This window comes from Giraffa tippelskirchi, chromosome 13 (assembly GCF_054371585.1).
Source record: "Giraffa tippelskirchi isolate mGirTip1 chromosome 13, T2T-mGirTip1v1.2.pri, whole genome shotgun sequence".
Lineage (NCBI taxonomy): Eukaryota > Metazoa > Chordata > Mammalia > Artiodactyla > Giraffidae > Giraffa > Giraffa tippelskirchi.
Genome location: NC_137287.1, coordinates 8,240,191 through 8,259,146, shown reverse-complemented (window position 1 = coordinate 8,259,146; position 18,956 = coordinate 8,240,191). Strand labels below are relative to the sequence as shown.

Here is an 18,956-nt window from a genome sequence, read left to right as displayed (position 1 = left end):
CCACAGATGATATCCACAGCCTGGAAAAATGGCTGAAACTTCACAAGAGGCAATTCAGCAGATATAAAGGAAGTTCCCTATATTTAGGTCTACAGAGGGCACAGGGGAGATATGATTCAGAGCAGCACTTGTGAAAATGATTTAGGTGTTTTATTTGGCTGCTAACTTAATAAAAGCAACATTGTGGTGTGGCTGATCAAAATGCAAGTCTGAGTTCCGGATGTATTAAAAGGAAAACAGTGTTCAAAATGAGGGAGGGGATGGTTCTAACTCTCTATGAAGATAAATTCACATGTAAAACACTATCTATTCAGCGTTAGACTTTGTACAAGGAAACTGACAAACTAGACTACTTCTAGAAGAGAGTGACCCAGACTGGGATGCACATGCGGCCTGAAGAAATTTTAGAGGAATATCAATATTCTGAAAGGTGGATATGCGGAAGGAGGAATAACTCCAGGGATCAAAACTAGACCAAAGGGTAGAAGTACTGTGAGGCCATTTCTGGATAAGTTTAAAGCTGTCTCACAAAAGAGAGAATTTCCTATTATTAGAAGTATATAAGTAGAACCTCCCTGGTGGTCCAGCGGTTAAGAACCTGCCTGCCAGTGCAGGAGACAGGGGTTTGATCCCTGGTCTGGGGAGATTCCACACGTGGCAGAGCAACTAAGCCCATGAACCACAATTACCGAGCCCACGTGCCTAGAGCCTGTGCTCTGAAACAAGAGAAGCCCCACTCGCTGCAACTAGAGAAAGCTTGCACGCAGCAGTGAAGATCCAGCACAGCCAAAAATAAGTTAAAAAAAAAAAAAGAAGTATACAGGCAGAGGCATGGAAACCTCTCTTTGTTGTTGTTCAGTTGCTAAGTCGTGTCTAGCTCTTTGAGACTCGGTGCACTGCGGCACACCAGGGTTCCCGGTCCTTCAGTCCTTCAATGGAGTTCGCTCCTGGAATTTGCTCAAATTCAAGTCCATTGAGTTGGTGATGCCATCCAACTATCTCATCCTCTGCCCCTTCTCCTCCTGCCTTCAATCTTTCCCAGCATCAGGGTCTTTTCCAGTGAGTCGGCTCTTCACGTCAGGTGGCCCTTTATTGGAGCTTCAGCTTCAGTTTTGATCTCCTTGCAGTCCAAGGGACTCTGAAGAGTCTTCTCCACACCACAATTCAAAAGCATCAATTCTTTGGCACTTCTTTATGGTCCAACTCTCACATCCATACATGACTACTGGAAAAACCACAGCATTAACTATACAGATCTTTGTCAGCAAAGTGATGACTCTGCTTTTTAGTATCCTGTCTAGGTTTGTCATAGCTTTTCTTCCAAGAAGCAAGTGTCTTTTATTTTCATGGCTGCAGTCATTGTCCACAGTGATTTTGGAGTCCAAGAAAAGAAAATCTGTCACTGATTTCACTTTTCCCCTTCTATTTGCCATGAAGTGATGGGACCACATGCCATGATCTTAGTTTTTTGAATGTTGAGTTTTAAGCTAGCTTTTTCATTCTCCTCTTTCACCCTCATCAAGAAGCTCTTTAGTTCCTCCTCACTTTCTGCTATTAGAGGGGTATCATCTGCATATCTCCCAGCAATCTTGATTCCAGCTTGTGAATCATCCAGCCCAGCATTTCACACATGTACTCTGTATATGGGCTTCCCTGGTGGCTCAGCAGTAAAGAATCCACCTGCAATCCAACAGCAGTAGGAGACACAGGTTCGATCCCTGGGTCAGGAAGATCCCTTGGAGGAAGGCATGGCAACCCACTCCAGTATTATTCTTGCCTGGAGAATCCCATGGACAGAAGAGCCTGGTGGGCTACAGTCCACAGTGTCACAAAGAATTGAACACGACTGAAGTGACTTAGCATGCGTGAGCACACACTGCATATAAGTTAAATCAACAGGGTGACAATATACAGCCTTGTCATACTCCTTTCCCAATTGTGAACCAGTCAGTTGTTCCATACAAGCTTCTGTTGCTTCTTGAACCGCATACAGGTTTCTCAGGAGGCAGGTAAGGTGGTCTGATATTCCCATCTCTTTAAGAATTTTTCAGTTTGCTGTGATCCACACAGTCAAAGGCTTTAGCACGGTCAATGAAGCAGAAGTAGATGTTTTTCTGCAATTCCCTTGCTTTCTCTATGATCCAATGAATATTGGCAATTTGAATCTCTCCTTTAGATTTGCCAGGCCACTTTGGCCAATCATTTTTTAAAATTAATTTTTATTGGCGTATAGTTGCTTCACAATATTGTGTTAGTTTCCACATGTACACGTACATTCCACTCTTTTTTAGACTTCCTTCCCATTTAGATCACCACAAAGCATCGATGGCTAATCCTTTGTAATTCATTCCTCTTTTCTTTTTGAATTTCCATTTCCCTTCATGCATTTGACAACAAGTATATCATCTTACCTCCCGCACCGAGATTAAAATCCCATGGGCCAGGACCCTGGCTTCTGCCCTCGTGGGCCTGCAGCTGCTAAGGCAGGACAGAGTCTTAATAAATCATCAAATCATTAAGGACTTAATGACTGCTTCCCGGTGAGCCTGCCTCTAAAAAGCACCAGGAACGTGATTCATGGTCTCCTAAGGAAATCTGCTCTCTTTCCCCTTTCTCCTCTAAAGGAAATAATCGGGTTTGGAGCTGGGAGATGCCTGGGGGGGCTGAACCCCGGGCAGAGGGTGGGAAGTCTGGGGCTCCATTGCTCACCTCCGGCCCAGGTTAGAGAACATCCTCCAAGAACAGGCTGTTCTCCAGATTCCCCCGGAGTCACACAGGCCCTAAGACTGTGCAACGTCTCCCCTGAAAGAGCGGCATTGTACGCCACTTCCTGACCCAGCTGGCCCCTGTGTCCCAGGCTGGTTCCGGAGAGCCGATTATCAGCAGGCACGGCAGGAAGGGCCGCTTTCCCCCAGCCTACCCCCGCCTTGGCCCCCCCACCGTCCTCTGCGCCCTCAGGACAGTGGCCGCCAACGGGAACTCTTCAGGCCATACTTCTGTGGGGAGCCAGGCCTGGGCCGGGGCTGCGAGGGCAGCTGGCCACGGTCGGGTCACGCACACAGCTGCTGGCAGGGCCCACCGCTCAGTCTGCCAAGGCCGGGCTGGCTCGCAAAGGTTCCATGGCAGGGGCAGGCACCGAGGATGTGCCCGGTGTGGGGGTGGCGGCAGGTCCCAAAGCCAGGGTCCAGAGGGCCCACCGCCTAGGCCAAGTATAGGAAAACCGGAGACCAGGCAGGGCAGAAGGAAAAAGCAGGAAGTGGGACAGAAAGGAGACAGAAGGAATGACAAGGGCACGCAGTGGGTGGGAAGCATTTGCTCAGCAAAGCCACAGGTGGCCACTACCAAGGGCCTCGGGGATGCCCAGCACTGGGGCGGGGGGAGGGGGGCGGGCCCGCACTGCGACCCTCACTGCATTGGGTTTGGAAGCTTAGGGTAAACAGAGGAGGCAGGTGGTCCTGTTAGCGCCTGTGACTTGGTCTGGTCTCTTATCCACCTCCCATACCCCAGTCTGCGTTCCTGCAAAAGTTTCCAGAATCTTCTTTCCAAGTGCCTGATCCCAAGATGCAGGGCAGAAAGGATTCACAATGTCCATCAGCTCTGTAACTGGTGAGACACACAAACCAGTGTTGGGAGCAGGGTGGCCAAGGCTGTGAAACACCCAGAATAGCTGAAGAAACAAGCGTTCGAGGTGGAAAACACTGGGAAAACCACACGAGGGTCCATCCACAGAGAAACGGGTATATAAACGAGGTGCATCCACATAACGGAATATTATGCAGCTCTGAAAGGAAGGAAATCCTGACACCTGCTACAACGTGGATGAACCTCAAGGACATTAGCTGAGTGAGATAAGCCAGTCACAAAAGGACAGACGCGGTTGGATTCCACTTCTATGAGAATTCTAGAAGAGTCACGTTCAGAGAGAGAGAAGTAGAATGGGGTTTGCCAGGGGCTGGGAGGAGGGGGGAAATGGACAGTTAAGGTTGAATGGGGACAGAGTTCTAGTTCTGGAAGACGAAGAAGTTCTGGAGATGGCTGGTGGTGATGGTCATGCAAAAATATGAAAGTACTTAATGCCACCGCACTGTACACTTAAAAGAGGTTAAAACGGTAAAATTTATGATATGCACATTTCAAAATATACGTATTTGTTTATTTATTTGGCTGTGCCGGGTCTCAGTGGGATCTTCGATCTTCGTTGTGGCATGCGGCATCTCTAGTTTCGGCACACTTAGTTTCTGCCCAGGGGATGTAGTTCCCTGACCAGGGATCAAACCTGGGCCCCTTGCATTGGGAGCTCAGAATCTTAGCCACTGGACCACCAGAGAAGTCCCAGTATAGACATTTTTACCATGATAAAAAAACACACAAAAAAGAGGAACTAATGAATGCTACAACAGGGATAAACCTCAGAAACATGATGCTAAGATGCCAGACACAAAATGTCACATGTTGTATGATTCTTCTTATATGAAATATCCAGAATAGGCAAATCCACAGAGACAGAAAGCAGATTGCTAACTGCCAGGTCCAGGTAGGAGGGGGAACGGGGAGCGACTGAACAGGTACACTATCTCCTTTTGGACTGATAAAAACATCTGCTGAATTAGATAGCTATGATGGTCCTACAACATCATGAATGTATGAAATGCTACTGAACTAATACCCTTTACATTGGTTGAAATGGTGAATTTTATGGTATGCGTAAAACAATTTTTTTTTTTTAAAGGAAGAAAACAACAGAGGGATTGTGATTTTGACTAAATACCTACTATATGCAGGGCAGGGCTGCCATCTAGGCTGTAGGACTGTGCTATACAAAGCCAGGAGGGTCTTTCCCAGGCTATGGGGATGATTCATGTACCTGGACCAGCTGCCTGCGTGCAGGACACCATACTGGTGCCACCGGAGACGCGAATGAAAGTGGATCTTGTCACTAAAGAGTTAATTGTTTATAGGGAGATAAAGACCATCCTCTTCCTATTCCTCTTCCTATTCTTTCCTTCCTTGTCCTGACTCTGCAATTTCACATGAGAAAAGAAGGCAGCGCGGGTACACGGGTTACCTATGCCTGTGTGTGCAAGCAAGACCAGAAAGCTAAAGCCAAAATGAGATGGGAATTCCAGAAAACGCTTGGAGCCCCCAAAAAGGGCTACCATGAAAAGTCCAAAGAACAAGCAGGGATGGGCGTGCTGCTTTCAGCAAAGATGCCATGTTGACGATCAACACCTATTTTTTGCTTCTGTCTTTTCTGTCCAGAATGATCTTTGAAATGAAAAACTCAGAGAGCGTCGAAAGAGCAAACCCTAGACGAGTCAGGAGTCTCCCCGGTGCTGAGTGAGCTCAAGCTTCCGACTAACACACAAGGCATTAAGACAGCAAGGGTTGGGGAGATCCCCTGGAGGAGGAAATGGCAACCCACTCCAGTATTCTTGCCTGGAGAATCCCAGGGACGGAGGAGCCTGACGGGCTACAGTCCATGGGGTTCGCAAAAGAGTCTGACACGTCTGAGAGACTGAACAACAGCAACAAAGGTGATACACAAATACTCTGGGCATCATGGTGAGATCTTGGGGACATGGACTGGTGCCCAAAGAGCAGACATGGGTGAGGATAAAGGTGACTGACCGGAAGAGAAGTAGGCAAAATTCCACACGTGATTCATAAGAGATTCCTCAAAGAAGAGGCAGCACCCATCACCAAGAGCCCACTTACATTCTAGGAAGCAAGTCCTGTGAAACTGACCTCCTTTCCCCATTAAGATGTTAGGCCAGCATCTCAGGAAAACGAAGCAGATGTGGTGTGCGTCTGACTTTCCAACCTCGAGGATCTTAACACCGTCTCACATAACATCTCGTAGACAAGGATGAGAAAGAATAGGGGCTACCATGATGGGAAAGACCCCCTCCAGCTCTGTATCCCTAAAGATCCCCAGAAATTTCTGACAGGCTCTGAATCAGACCATCCAGCACAAGGGTGACTGATTACAGAAAGGGGGACCCCACTGCATCCTCCTGATGGGGGGAGAGCCAACAAGCTCCATCTTCCCACCTTCATTTATCAGGACTACGGAAAAGTTCCCTTCAACCAGGCCATTCTGCACATCCTCAGGCAAAGATCAGCATCCTCCCCCCGCTTTGTCCCCCAGCCAAACGCAAGCTCCTGTCCCCCACCAATGAGAGCAGCCCAGTGTCTCCTGTGGGGCTCAGCCACTCTGCACACCAGCTGCCTCCCCTCCCAGGGGACGGCATCTATGACAACCGCGGGGTACCCACGAGGGCCTTCAGAAGGTCCCGGGATGGAGGGCACGAGGGTTAGATCCTGAGACACCACGTCTTGGGGAGAAGGCGACACTGGCTCATCTTCCCTCTCCCCCACCTGCAGGCCGCCATGGCTTCAGAAGGGCACGCCCTGCCCTCACCCCAGTTCTCTTTCTCTGGTCACAGAGGAAGCCTCGTTCTGCTTTCCGAGTGACCCGAACTGCCACGCCGCCACGTTCACAGGGGTTGCGCCGAGGACTCACGCAAGTCCCTCTTGGGGCCAGGACTCTGCCTAGAAAGTGATGCCTTGGGCCGGCCCGTCTGATGCATCCCGGTCATTCAGGAGGGGCCGAGCCAGGCTCGAGCGGCCTTTCGCAATGGCCTTGGCTTCCAGAGGGACAGCTGGTCTGCAAGAGTGGAAACCCTGAGCTGTGTCTTTCCCCAAACCACCCGCATTGCTCAACTTCCTCTCCTCCCCTCACCATGCCCTCCAGCACTCTCCTCCACCCAGATTTCTAACCTGGAGGTTCCTTTTGCCTTTTCTCCTTCAGCAGCACAGGGGTGACTTTGCTCTGAATTTCCCAAGACATAGGGGTGGGGCAGCATGGAGTGAGGGGGGTGTGGGGGGGGTGTGGATGACGGCAGAGCACAGGACCACCCTCCCCTGGCTCCGTGCCTCTCCCAGACCCCACTAAGAGTGTCTCCGTGTCTAATGAACGAGTCAGGAGGCACTCGAGCCACCCTGCTAGTGCCAGAGCCTGCCACTTCCCCCAACCCCCCAACCTCTGCTTTTCTGTTTTATTCTACAGCAAAATCCCCCGGAGAAGGGAATGGCTACCCATTTCAGTATTCAGGCCCGGAGAATTTCATGGACTGTATAGTTCATGGGGTCGCAAAGAGTCAGACACGACTGAGCAACTTTCAAAGCGAACTCACCTCCATATTACTCTAAAGCCTCTACTGTCCTCTACCCTAGATCCAAATATAGCAGCAAGAATAACTCATGAGTCCTCCCAGCTGAGAGATCATGGGGTCCCTGATCTCATGAAATCAAAACTCTTCAATGAGGCTTCAGCGACACCCCCTCACGCCTTCTCCTTCAGCTTCATTTCTCACTTCAGATGGTGGTCTCCACATGACTGTGACCCAATTTTCCCAAAAGGCAACTTATAAATAGAGCCCCATTTTACAGAAGGGGGCGGCTGCGCAAAGATATGGTCCTTGACTCCAGCAGTGAAGCCGGTCACGTTAAATCTTCCCAATTCACCTGTTCGGTTCATTCAAATGTGTGAAGACCAATTGTGCCTGGATAATCACGGCAAACAACGGCATTTCTCCTTTATTGTCTAGCCCTTCAGTCTGTAGAGACCTTTCATTTGCATGATGCCGAGAAAACCTGGCAAGGGAGCTGGACACACTTTATTTATTTATTTATTTTAAGATAAGTAAATACGTACTTATTTATTTGGCTGTATCTGGTCTCAGTGGAAGCACTCTGGGTCTTTGCTGCATCATGTGGGATCTCTTAGTTGTGGCCCACGGGCTTAGCTGCTCCATGGCATATGGGATCTTCGTTCCCCAAACACGGATCGAACCCTCGTCCCCTGCATTGCAAGGCGGATTCTTAACCACTGGACCACCAGGGACGTCCCCGGACACACTTTATAAATAAACAAGTGGGCTCGGCGAGACCCAGCCACACCAGCCGGGCACAGGCTCTACACTGTACAACCTTGATGGGTACAACTGAATTCTTAGCCAGAGCCAGCTTGTTTACTAAACTCCTGCTCTGACCTCAGCACATCTGTTATGATCTTTTGGTCCCATGAGAACTAAAAAGGAGAAAGTCTTTCAGAAAACCTAGAGGGGTAACCTGAAGAAGACCCTCCCCAAGGTCAGACACCCTCTAAACAAATCAGCTAGGACTCTCGTCATGGAAGCTGGTTCTGGCCTCAGTTGTCGGCACACCCCCTACCAAACCCCCATAATACACAGGTGTACTGGGACAACCCACTCCAGTGTTCTTGCCTGGAGAATCCCATGGACAGAGGAGCCTGGAGGGCTACAGTCCATGGGGTTGCAAAGAGTCGGACACGACTGAGTGACTAACACTTTCACTTCACTTTCACTCTTTCTCGGGAGGAACTCACTCCAGGTTGAAGGGAAACAGACTGAGTGTTGGCCTGTGAAGTCCAAGGTCACTGCGGGCAGACACTGTTGAGAGCAGCTGGACTACACTCCATCAGGCAGAGGCCCGGGAGCTCGCTCTCACCTGAGACAGTGACAGGCGGGTGACGTACTGAGAGGGGACCAAGAAGGGATATTCCTGAGCCCTGAACTCCAGTCCCCACACAAATCTCTCTGCTCAGAGTCTATGGCCAAATTCACAGAAGGAACCTTCTGCAAAGCCCCAGAGGGGATGCCTGCCCTGCCTCATTCTTTCTTTAAAAAAAAAAAATTTATTTGGCTGCGAGCTTACGTGCTCAGTCGCTCAGCTGTGTCCAATTCTTTCCAATCCTTTGGACTGTACCCCGCCAGGCTCCTCTGTCCATGGGATTTTTTGGGCAAGAATACTGGAGTGGGTTGTCATTTCCTCCTCCAGGGGATCTTCCCAACCCAGGGACTGAACCTGTGTCTCCTGTGTCTCTTGCATTGTAGACAGATTCTTTATCTGCTGAGCCATCAGGGAAGCCCACTGGGTCTTACAGCATTTGGGAACTTCAGATGCAGCGTGTGAGATCTAGTTCCCTGATCAGGGATCTAGTTCCTTGACCAGGGATCAAACCAAGGCCCCCTGCATTGGGAATTCGAGGAGTCTTAGCCACTGGACCACCAGGGAAGTTCCCCACAGCCTCGTTCTACAGAGAGTAAGCATGCGTGCGGGAAGGACAAATAGCACACGATGGTTTTGTTTTTTTTTTGGTCAGTGGCTCTCCAACCTGGCTGTACTTGAGTATCACCCAACAGCCGACCCCTGGACCCCAGTATGCGCCCATGAACGCCTAAGAGATTCCTGTGCTCCACCCACGACTGGATTCATCTGGTCTGAGAAGGGGCCGCCGTTCATTATATTCTAAGTCCAGCCGTGTTACAGAAGAACATTCTATGTCAGAGCCTAAGGGAGAAGAAAAAACTCAGCCAGGGGAAAATCGGGAACAAAAAGGGGAAAGAATGAGAGCAAAGGAAAAGGAAATGATAAAGGCAGTGGAAAAATGGAAAAAGAAGAGATTCCCTCAGCTCAGACACGCATACCTTGATATTAAGTAAATATAATCTTTTTTTTCCAGAAAATGTGAATTGATGCTAAGGACAAATTAGGAGATTATTCGTTTTACAGAAGAATTTGACATCAGATGCCTTTAAATAGAAATCTCTCTGCTAGTACATTTAAAATAGGATTCCTTTTACAGAAGTGTGATTTATACAAAACCCCTGTTACATAAACCTCAGAAAGAGTTCTCCTGCCATGTAGTCTGGCTAACTATAGAGCTGGCCCAATAGAGATGGTCACCTGTCTTCTTCCAAAAGATCCCAGCCCTGCTCTCCGTCACCTACGTCGACTGTTTTACAGGCTTATGGGTCACTGATTCTTAAAGGGCCCCTGGAATATCTTCTCACCTTCCTTAAATTCAAGGAACAACTGCTCTGAATTTTCTTGTTTTAAAAAAGAATATTTATGGATTGGAAGAATTAATATGGTGAAAATGAGTATACTACCCAAAGCAATCTATAGATTCAATGCAATCCCTATCAAGCTACCAATGGTATTTTTCACAGAACTAGAACAAATCATCTCACAATTTGTATGGAAATATAAGAAACCTCGAATAGCCAAAGCAATCTTGAGGAAGAAGAATGGAACTGGAGGAATCAACCTGCCTGACTTCAGGCTCTACTACAAAGCCACAGTCATCAAGACAGTATGGTACTGGCACAAAGATAGAAATATAGATCAATGGAACAAAATAGAAAGCCCAGAGATAAACCCACGCACATATGGACACCTTATCTTCGACAAAGGAGGCAAGAATATACAATGGAGAAAAGACAATCTCTTTAACAAGTGGTGCTGGGAAAACTGGTCAACCACTTGTAAAAGAATGAAACTAGAACACTTCCTAACACCGTACACAAAAATAAACTCAAAATGGATTAAAGATCTAAACGTAAGACCAGAAACTATAAAACTCCTAGAGGAAAACATAGGCAAAACACTCTCCGACATAAATCACAGCAGGATCCTCCATGACCCACCTCCCAGAATATTGGAAATAAAAGCAAAAATAAACAAATGGGACCTAATTAAAATTAAAAGCTTTTGCACAACAAAGGAAACTATAAGCAAGGTGAAAAGACAGCCTTCAGAATGGGAGAAAATAATAGCAAATGAAGCAACAGACAAACAATTAATCTCAAAAATATACAAGCAACTCCTGCAGCTGAATTCCAGAAAAATAAACGACCCAATCAAAAAATGGGCCAAAGAACTAAACAGACATTTCTCCAAAGAAGACTTACAGATGGCTAACAAACACATGAAAAGATGCTCAACATCACTCATTATTAGAGAAATGCAAATCAAAACCACAATGAGGTATCATTTCACACCAGTCAGAATGGCTGCTATCCAAAAGTCTACAAGCAATAAATGCTGGAGAGGGTGTGGAGAAAAGGGAACCCTCTTACACTGTTGGTGGGAATGCAAACTAGTACAGCCACTATGGAGAACAGTGTGGAGATTCCTTAAAAAACTGGGAATAGAACTGCCATATGACCCAGCAATCCCACTGCTGGGCATATACACCGAGGAAACCAGAATTGAAAGAGACACGTGTACCCCAATGTTCATCGCAGCACTGTTTACAATAGCCAGGACATGGAAGCAACCTAGATGTCCATCAGCAGACGAATGGATAAGGAAGCTGTGGTACATATACAATGGAATATTACTCAGCCATTAAAAAAAATACATTTGAATCGGTTCTACTGAGATGGATGAAACTGGAGCCCATTATACAGAGTGAAGTAAGCCAGAAAGAAAAACAACAATACAGTATACTAATGCATATATATGGAATTTGAAAGATGGTAACGATAACCCTATATGCGAGACAGAATAAGAGACACAGATGCATAGAACAATTTTATGGACTCTGAGGGAGAAGGTGAGGGTGGGACGTTCTGGGAGAATAGCATTGAAACATGTATATTATCGTATGTGAAACAGAACACCATTCCATGTTCGATGCAGGAGACAAGGGCTCAGGGCCGGGGCAATGTGATGACCCAGAGGGATGGGATGGGGAGGGAGGTGGGTGGGGGGTCCAGGAAGGGGAACACATGTAAACCCATGGCTGATTCATGTCAATGTATGGCAAAAACTATTACAATATTGTAAAGTAATTAGCCCCCAACTAAAATAAATAAATTTATTAAAAAAAATAAAATAAAATAAAAAATAAAAAGGAATATTTATTGATTTATTTGGCCATGTCGGGTCTTGGTTTGGGCCCTCCGGATCCTCACTGTGGTGCACGGACTCGCTAGTTGTGATGTGCGGGCTCAGGAGTCGTGGCACCGGGCTCTGGAGAGTGCAGGCCCAGTAGCTGCAGCGTGTGGGCTTAGCTGCCCTGAGGCGTGTGGGATCTGAGTTCCCTGATGAGGGATCAAACCTGCTTCCCCTGCATTGCAAGGCAAATTCTTAATCACTGGGCTGCCAGAGAAGTCCCTGAATTCTTTTCACACTCAATCATTCAACACATATTTCCTGAAGCCTATCATTTATTGGGCGCTATTCTAGGGATGGTGACTGCAGCCATGAAATTAAAAGATGCTTGCTCCTTGGTAGAAAAGCTATGACCAACCTAGACGGCATATTAAAAAGCAGAGACATTACTGGGCCGACAAAGGTCCATCTAGTCAAAGCTAAGGTTTTTCCAGTAGTCACATATGGATGTGAGAGTTGGACCATAAAGAAAGCTGAGCACCAAAGAATTGATGGTTTTGAACTGTGGTGTTGGAAAAGACTCCTGGTAGTCCCTTGGACAGCAAGAAGATCAAACCAGTCCATCCTAAAGGAAATCAACCCTGAATATTCATTGGAAGGACTGATGCTGGAGCTCCAATACTTTGGCCACTTGATGCAGAGAACTGACTTATTGAAGAAGACCCTGATGCTGGGAAAGATTGAAGGCAAGAGAAGAAGGGGGCAACAGAGGATGAGATGGCTGGATGGAAACACTGACTTGATGGACATGAGTTTGAGCAAGCTCAGGGAGTTGGTGATGGACAGAGAAGCCTGGCGTGCTGCAGTCCATGGGATAGCAAAGAGCTGGACACGACTGAGTGACTGAACTAAATGAACTAAGGATACAGCCGTGAACAAAAAAATGATGTCCCTGATCCTGTGGCTCTTATATAATAGTGGGAGAGAGGGAGTAAATAAATAAAAAACACAATACACAAGATGGTGATCTACAGAAGAAAGACAAGGCTAACAATAGGGCTGGGGCATTCCAGGCTGGTGTTAGAAAGAACCTTACACAAGGTCATCAGGGGAGGCTGTCTGAGAAGGCGACAAAGGCATGCACTTGAAAATGATGAGGAAGCAAGCCCGGCAGACACCTCAGGGAACAGTTCCAGGCTCAGCCCACCAGGCAGGTGTGAGAAATAGCTAGAGGTCAAGCATAGGACAGGGAAGTCCAGCGTGCTGCAGTCCATGGGGTCACAAAGAGTCGGGACATGACTTAGCAAATGAAGTTTTAGAGGTTAAGTGTGAGAGGTCAGAGGTGGGAAGGGCCAAATCGCTAGGGGCTATTGTTAAGGACCAGCCTTTGTTTTGGGCAAGACAGGAACCACTGGGAAATTTTGAGCATAAGGGTGACATGATCTGACTCACTTCTTTAGAGGATCCCTCTGGCTGCTGTGCTATGCTGATGTTTGGACGTGGGGTGTGAGGAAGGAAGGAGTCAAGGAAAGTGAAAGTGTTAGTCGCTCAGTCGTGTCCAGCTCTTTGCGACCCCGTGGACTGTAGCCCACCAGGCTCCTCTGTCCATGGGATTTCCCAGGCAAGAATACTGGAATGGATTGCTATGCCCTTCTTCAGGGGATCTTCCCGACCCAGGGATTGAACTCAGGTCTCCTACCTTGCAGGTACCAGAGAAGCCCAAGAAGTCAAGGAGGTCACCATAATTGTTTGCCAGAGTAATGAGAGGGCCCGAGTTGCCATCAACAAGATGGAGAGAATCACAGGAGGACAGGTTTGGGACAGGGTTGATCGGTGCTTCTTTTTGGACATGTTAAACAAGAGATGCTTGTCGGATATCCAGACGGAGCTGTAAATGAGCCAGGGGATGTGCAAGCCTGGAATCTGAGAGGGGTTCTCGCTCACCCTTAAGTTGCTCAGTCATGCCCAACTCTTTGCGACCCCATGGACTTCAGCCCGCCAGGCTCCTCTGTCCATGGGATTTCCCAGGCAAGAGTACTGGAGTGGGCTGCCATTTCCTCCTGCAAGGTATCCTCCCAACCCAAGGATCGAACCCTCATCTCCTGCTTGGCAGGCACATTCTTTACTGATGAGTTCTTGCTAGATACAACAGTTTGATAGTCATCAGCATAGATATATAGACCCTAACAGAATCAATACTCAGATATACTTGGTCAGTCTGGTGATCTTTCTTCACTGAGGCCTTGCAAGGAAGGGGGGTTGACTTGCTTTGGGAAGATGGGCACCAGGAAGCTGGCAGTGGATGTGTGTTTGGAGGGGAGGAGGCAGGGATGGGAGTCTGGGGGAAGCAGAGGAAATATAAGGATGAAACATCTGGAGTCTCATCACAGGTCCATCCATCCCAGCTACATGGCTCCAGGCCTGGGGAGAGATCCTTCTGACTCTTTTCCACTGAGAGAACACACAGGTCAATGTCAAGCTTGAGGTTCCAGGAATGTCCCTATTAACACACAACCAAAGCACAGGCATCACTGAACTCAGGTCGGAGCCAAAGAGAAGACAGTGGACATGAGCAGGCAGGATCCAGTTACCCTCGGGAGGCCTTGGAATGTCCAGCTGGCAGGTGGAAACCCTGATAGATATTTCCAGCCCCAGACCCAGGGAGTAACAATGAGCTGGGGTGGATTTGCTAAATGGTTTTCTAAAGTGGAGAGAGGGGTGGTTGCTAATTCTGGAGGCGGATTTCATCATCAGCTCTGGGCTGTGATGTGACTTTCTGGGAAAGCGGAGCAGCCAGAAAAACGCTCACTTCTTGTTTCTCGAGGGGTGAAGGACAGCCCTTCCTCTGGGGGAAAAGCTGCACGGTTCAGAAGTGCAGGGGGTAGAGGGAGACGCCCGAAGGGCCCAGGCAGGGTGAACCCCCACCAGGCACCCAGGCCTGATGCCCTGCTGGTTTCTGGGCTACCAGCTCTCGTTCTAAAGCACAGCTTCTGAGGACTTCCCTGGTGGTCCAGTGGTTAGGACTCCCAATGCAGCGGGCCCAGGTTCGATCCCTGGTCCAGGAATTGGATCCCACATGCTGCAACACCTGGCATAGCCAAATAAATAAATATTTTAAAAGTAATAATAATAAAGCACAGCTTCTGCACTTCCCTGGTGGTCCAGTGGTTAAAACTCTGCACTCCACTGCAGGGGGCACAGATTTGGTCCCTGGTAGAGAACTAAGATTCTGCAAGCTGCATGGTATAGTCAACAAAAATAAATAAATAAAAATAAAGCACAGCTCCAACCATGCTAGACACATCCAGGGGCTCACAGCAGCACCTCAAGCCTTTGTTGCAAGCCACTCTTATAACCTAGATTAACTCCCCTTCCCCAAACCATCTCTGTGTATTTAAGTTCTGCCATTAACTGGTCAGTCATGACTGTATTCATTCAATAAATTCACCTGTCAAACAAATACTGAGCACCTGTGTCAAGTGCTGTGCTCAGTTAACTCACAGAGGAGTAAGTCAGAAGTCCTGGCTTCAAAGAGAGTTATCTAGGTGGGGAGAAAGATGGTGGCATTGCGTACACAGCCAGTGGGAAGAGGGGTTGGTGGGTCCAGGATGTAGGAGGACCTGGAGGTAAGCATCCTACCAGGCTCGACAGGTCAGACACGGGAGCCCTTCCCTGGACCCAGTGAGCCAGCCTAGAGAAGGGGCATTCAGGGGAGAGGCCAGTGCCGGGCACAGAAGTGGGGGTCAGTGCCCAACGGCAGTATTGCCAGAGTGTGAAAAAGCCAAGAGGAGGCTGGGACCAGAGAGTCCTGTTTACAGAGTTACAGGGCAACAGAAGAGAGAACCATCCAAGCAACTTTCCCTGTAAGCACCACTCTGCCCAAAACACATCAGTGGCTTCTCTTGTCGCAGCGCATGGGCTCTGGGGTGCGTGAGCTTCAGTAGTTGCAACTCCTGGGCACTAAGCACAGGCATAGGAGTTGTGGGGCACGGGATAAGTTGCTCTACAGCATGTGGAATCTTCCCTGATCAGGGATCAAACCCTCATCTCCTGCACTGGCAGCTGGATTCTTTACCACTGAGCCACCAGGGAAGTCCCTTAAAAGCCCCAATCTTAAAGCTCGAGTTATTAAAGTGTAAAAGCAGAGACTAGATAGACACACTTCAATGTGTATACAAGGATCTCACCTCAACTGTGGAGAATGGATACAGCTAAATGTCTATTAGTGCGGGAATGATTACAATGAAGTGATACATGGCTCTACTCATCTGGAAATATGAATTGCTGATGGTTGCTAAGTGCTTGCCCTGTACCAGACACTGGTCTAAACCACGTACAGACACACTGACTCCTCTGCCCTTAGGACAACCCTTCCCATTCCCCTACACATGGGGGAAGACCCTGGCTCAGAGAGCCCCAGTCGCCTGTCCAGGTGAGCAGGCGGTGGATATAGATTCTGCACCCCAGGACCCATGACCTTGACCACTCTTTGTGTGTTTCCAGACCTAAGACACAGTGAAAGCTAAACTACAAGTTTACAAACCTGCATTACGGCACGGCCCCATTTTGTTTCACATGTGTGTATCTGTCCATATGAACGTGCTTGTGCTATGCTGTGCTTAGTCGTTCAGTCGTGTCCAACTCTCTGGGACCCCATGGACTGCAGCCTCGAAGGCTCCTCTGTCCATGGAACTCTTCAGGCCAGAATACTGGAGTGGGCAGCCATTCCCTTCTCCAGGGGATCTTCCCAACCCAGGGATCGAATCTAGGTCTCCAGCATCACAGGCAGATTCTTTATCGTCTGAGCCACGGAGAAGCCCATGGATATGCTTACTTTTGGTCAAATCAAATGAACATTTGGCCATTTTTTACTTCTACAAACTGTCCTTTCAGCTGGTTCAACCTTGCACGTGTACATGTGTGTTGGTATGTATACAGATGAGCCTACAGATAAGAAAGTCTGTGAGGATCTATACCAAATTGTTAGCAGAAGTTTTGGATGGTGGGAATATATATGCCTGATCTTTGCTTTTTTTTTTCTTACACTTCTTCATATTTTCTGAAAACTGGCACAAGTTAAATGTTTTCTTGTGCATGACCTGTTTCCTCACTACAGCTACGTGAGATTAAAATGTGTCAAAAGTGGGGTCTTCCCTGGTGGTCCAGTGGTTAAGAATCTGCCTTCCAATGCAGGGGACTGGCATTCCATCCCTGGTGGAGGACCTAAGATCCCACATGCCTCGGGGCAACTAAGCCCGAGCGCTGCAAATAGAGAAGCCTGCGCAGCACAGGGAGACCCAACGCAGCCAAAAATAATAATAATAAAAATAAAACGCGGGCTTCCCTGGTGGCTCAGTGGTAAAGAATCCACCTGCCAGTGCAGGAGATATGGATTCGATCTCTGATCCGGGAAGATCCCATATGCCTCGGAGCAACTAAGCTCATGCACCACGAGTACTGAGCCTGTGCTCTCAGCCCGGTAGCCACAATACTGAAGCCCCAGCGCCCTGGAGCCTGTGTTCCTCAGTGAGAGAAGCCACTGCAATGGGAAACCTTTGCACTGCAACTAGAGAAAGCCTGAGCATCAATGAAGACTCAGCACAGCCATAAATAAATAAATAATTTTTAAAAATAAAACAAAATGTATCGAAAGTTCAGGGGCCTAGACCTCCTCAACTACAGCACCGAAGCCAGTGCACTCATGGCCACTTCCCCTCGAGAGCTGAGAAGTCAAAGCATGGGCAGAAAGTTGTATGAGACAGAACCAGAGTCTGCTAACTCAGGGGACAATGCTGACATATGTACAGGACAAAAGGGATGACAGCCGGGACCCTGGGTGACAGCACCGGGAAAATTGCCGTCCGGCACTAAAACTGCTGACGTAGATCTTTCAGCTGGCGGGGCCAAGCAGGCACTGATTTGGTAAGAAGACTGTTTTTCCAAAGAATCCAGCTTGGGAGAAATCCAGCAAAAGAAAAGCTATTTCAGGTCCCAGAAAATGAGGCGGAACCAGTGCTCCAAAGAGAGGTCACGTTAGAAAGTTAATGAAATGCTCATTTCAAAACAACTTCCGCCTACCCATGGTATGCAGGTCCCACGCTTATCTTGGCACTAGTAAGGACCATCTCCAGGCACTGGGGCCTCAAGGGGTGTGAGCCTGTTGGCCAGTAGAGCACATTCCAGTCTGACTGTTCAGTGGAGACCGCCTCACTTACGAGACACCTGTGGATTATTTTTAACTTGGACCCTCACGCCCTGCCCTCAGTTATCTCTCCTCCCCCCTTCCTCTGGCCCTGCTCCTGACAGATCCACTCAACATCCTTTTGCCAGCACGCAGTACCACGGCTCCCAACTGGAATGTCTTCTCCTCTTCTCACTGAATCACCCATTCAGTCAGCATCTACTGGGCATCAAGTCTTTTCATCAATTGCCACTCCCTGGACTCAAAGCACAGCTTAAACACCACCTCTTTCAGGGAGCATGAAGGTATAAAGCTTTGGACCCCATGTCCTGGGAACTTCGCTAGCCCCACAGAAATGCGGATTGAACCTAGTCTGGCGTAAAAGAACAGGTGGGTCCTGAGCCAATCCCACACTCTTGTGACCTTGCTGGGGTTTTTGTTTTTTTGGCTGCACTGGGTCTTAGTTAATTCTTTTTTTTTTTTTTTTTTTGGTCGAAAGGCATGTGGGACCTTAACTCCCTGATCAGGGTTCGAATATGTACCCCCTGCATTAGAAGGCGAAGTCTTAACTACTGGGCTGCCAGGGAAGTCCCAACATTGTGTTTTTGCATGCGTGACTTTCTCTGCCTAGAATGCCCTTACCTTTCTAATCCTCTGGGCAAGTTCCTTCCCCTCCTCCAGTTTTCTCAGTGAGCCCCACTCCTCTAGTGACAGGAAGAGTACCACCCTCTCCCATGCTAGCACATCCCACAACTGGACCCTGTGCATTTTATCACAAGTACTGTAATTACTTATAACACGTCTGATTGCCCCACTAGACTGAGCTCACTCAGCAGAGGTCGTCCTGAAAGAAGGACTATTCTACGCCTTCACCTAAAGTTTCAAGATTTTATTTAATGCCTGAATGGAATGAGCAACAATATTAATAATTATGGACATGTGGCACAGTGGTAAAGAATCCTCCTTCCAAAAAAAAAAAAGAATCCTGCCAATGCAGGAGACTCAAGAGATGCGGGTTTGATCCCTGAGTGGGGAGGATCCCCTGGAGGAGGGCAAGACAAAGCACTCC

At 48.1% G+C, this 18,956-nt stretch overlaps 1 protein-coding gene across 9 annotated transcripts in view; it reads right to left on the bottom strand.

Moving 5' to 3' along the window:
- Window positions 1-18,956, bottom strand: part of HIP1 (huntingtin interacting protein 1) — a 133,197-nt gene that overhangs the window by 52,051 nt on the left and 62,190 nt on the right. Inside the window, exon 1 of one of the 9 annotated variants that reach the window (XM_081557851.1) lies at window positions 7,718-7,864. The exons of the other annotated variants lie outside the window; for them this stretch is intronic. The gene's annotated coding sequence lies outside the window, so the exon portion shown is untranslated. Of the gene's footprint in view, window positions 1-7,717; window positions 7,865-18,956 lie in introns of those variants that run through there. 9 annotated transcript variants of the gene reach the window in all.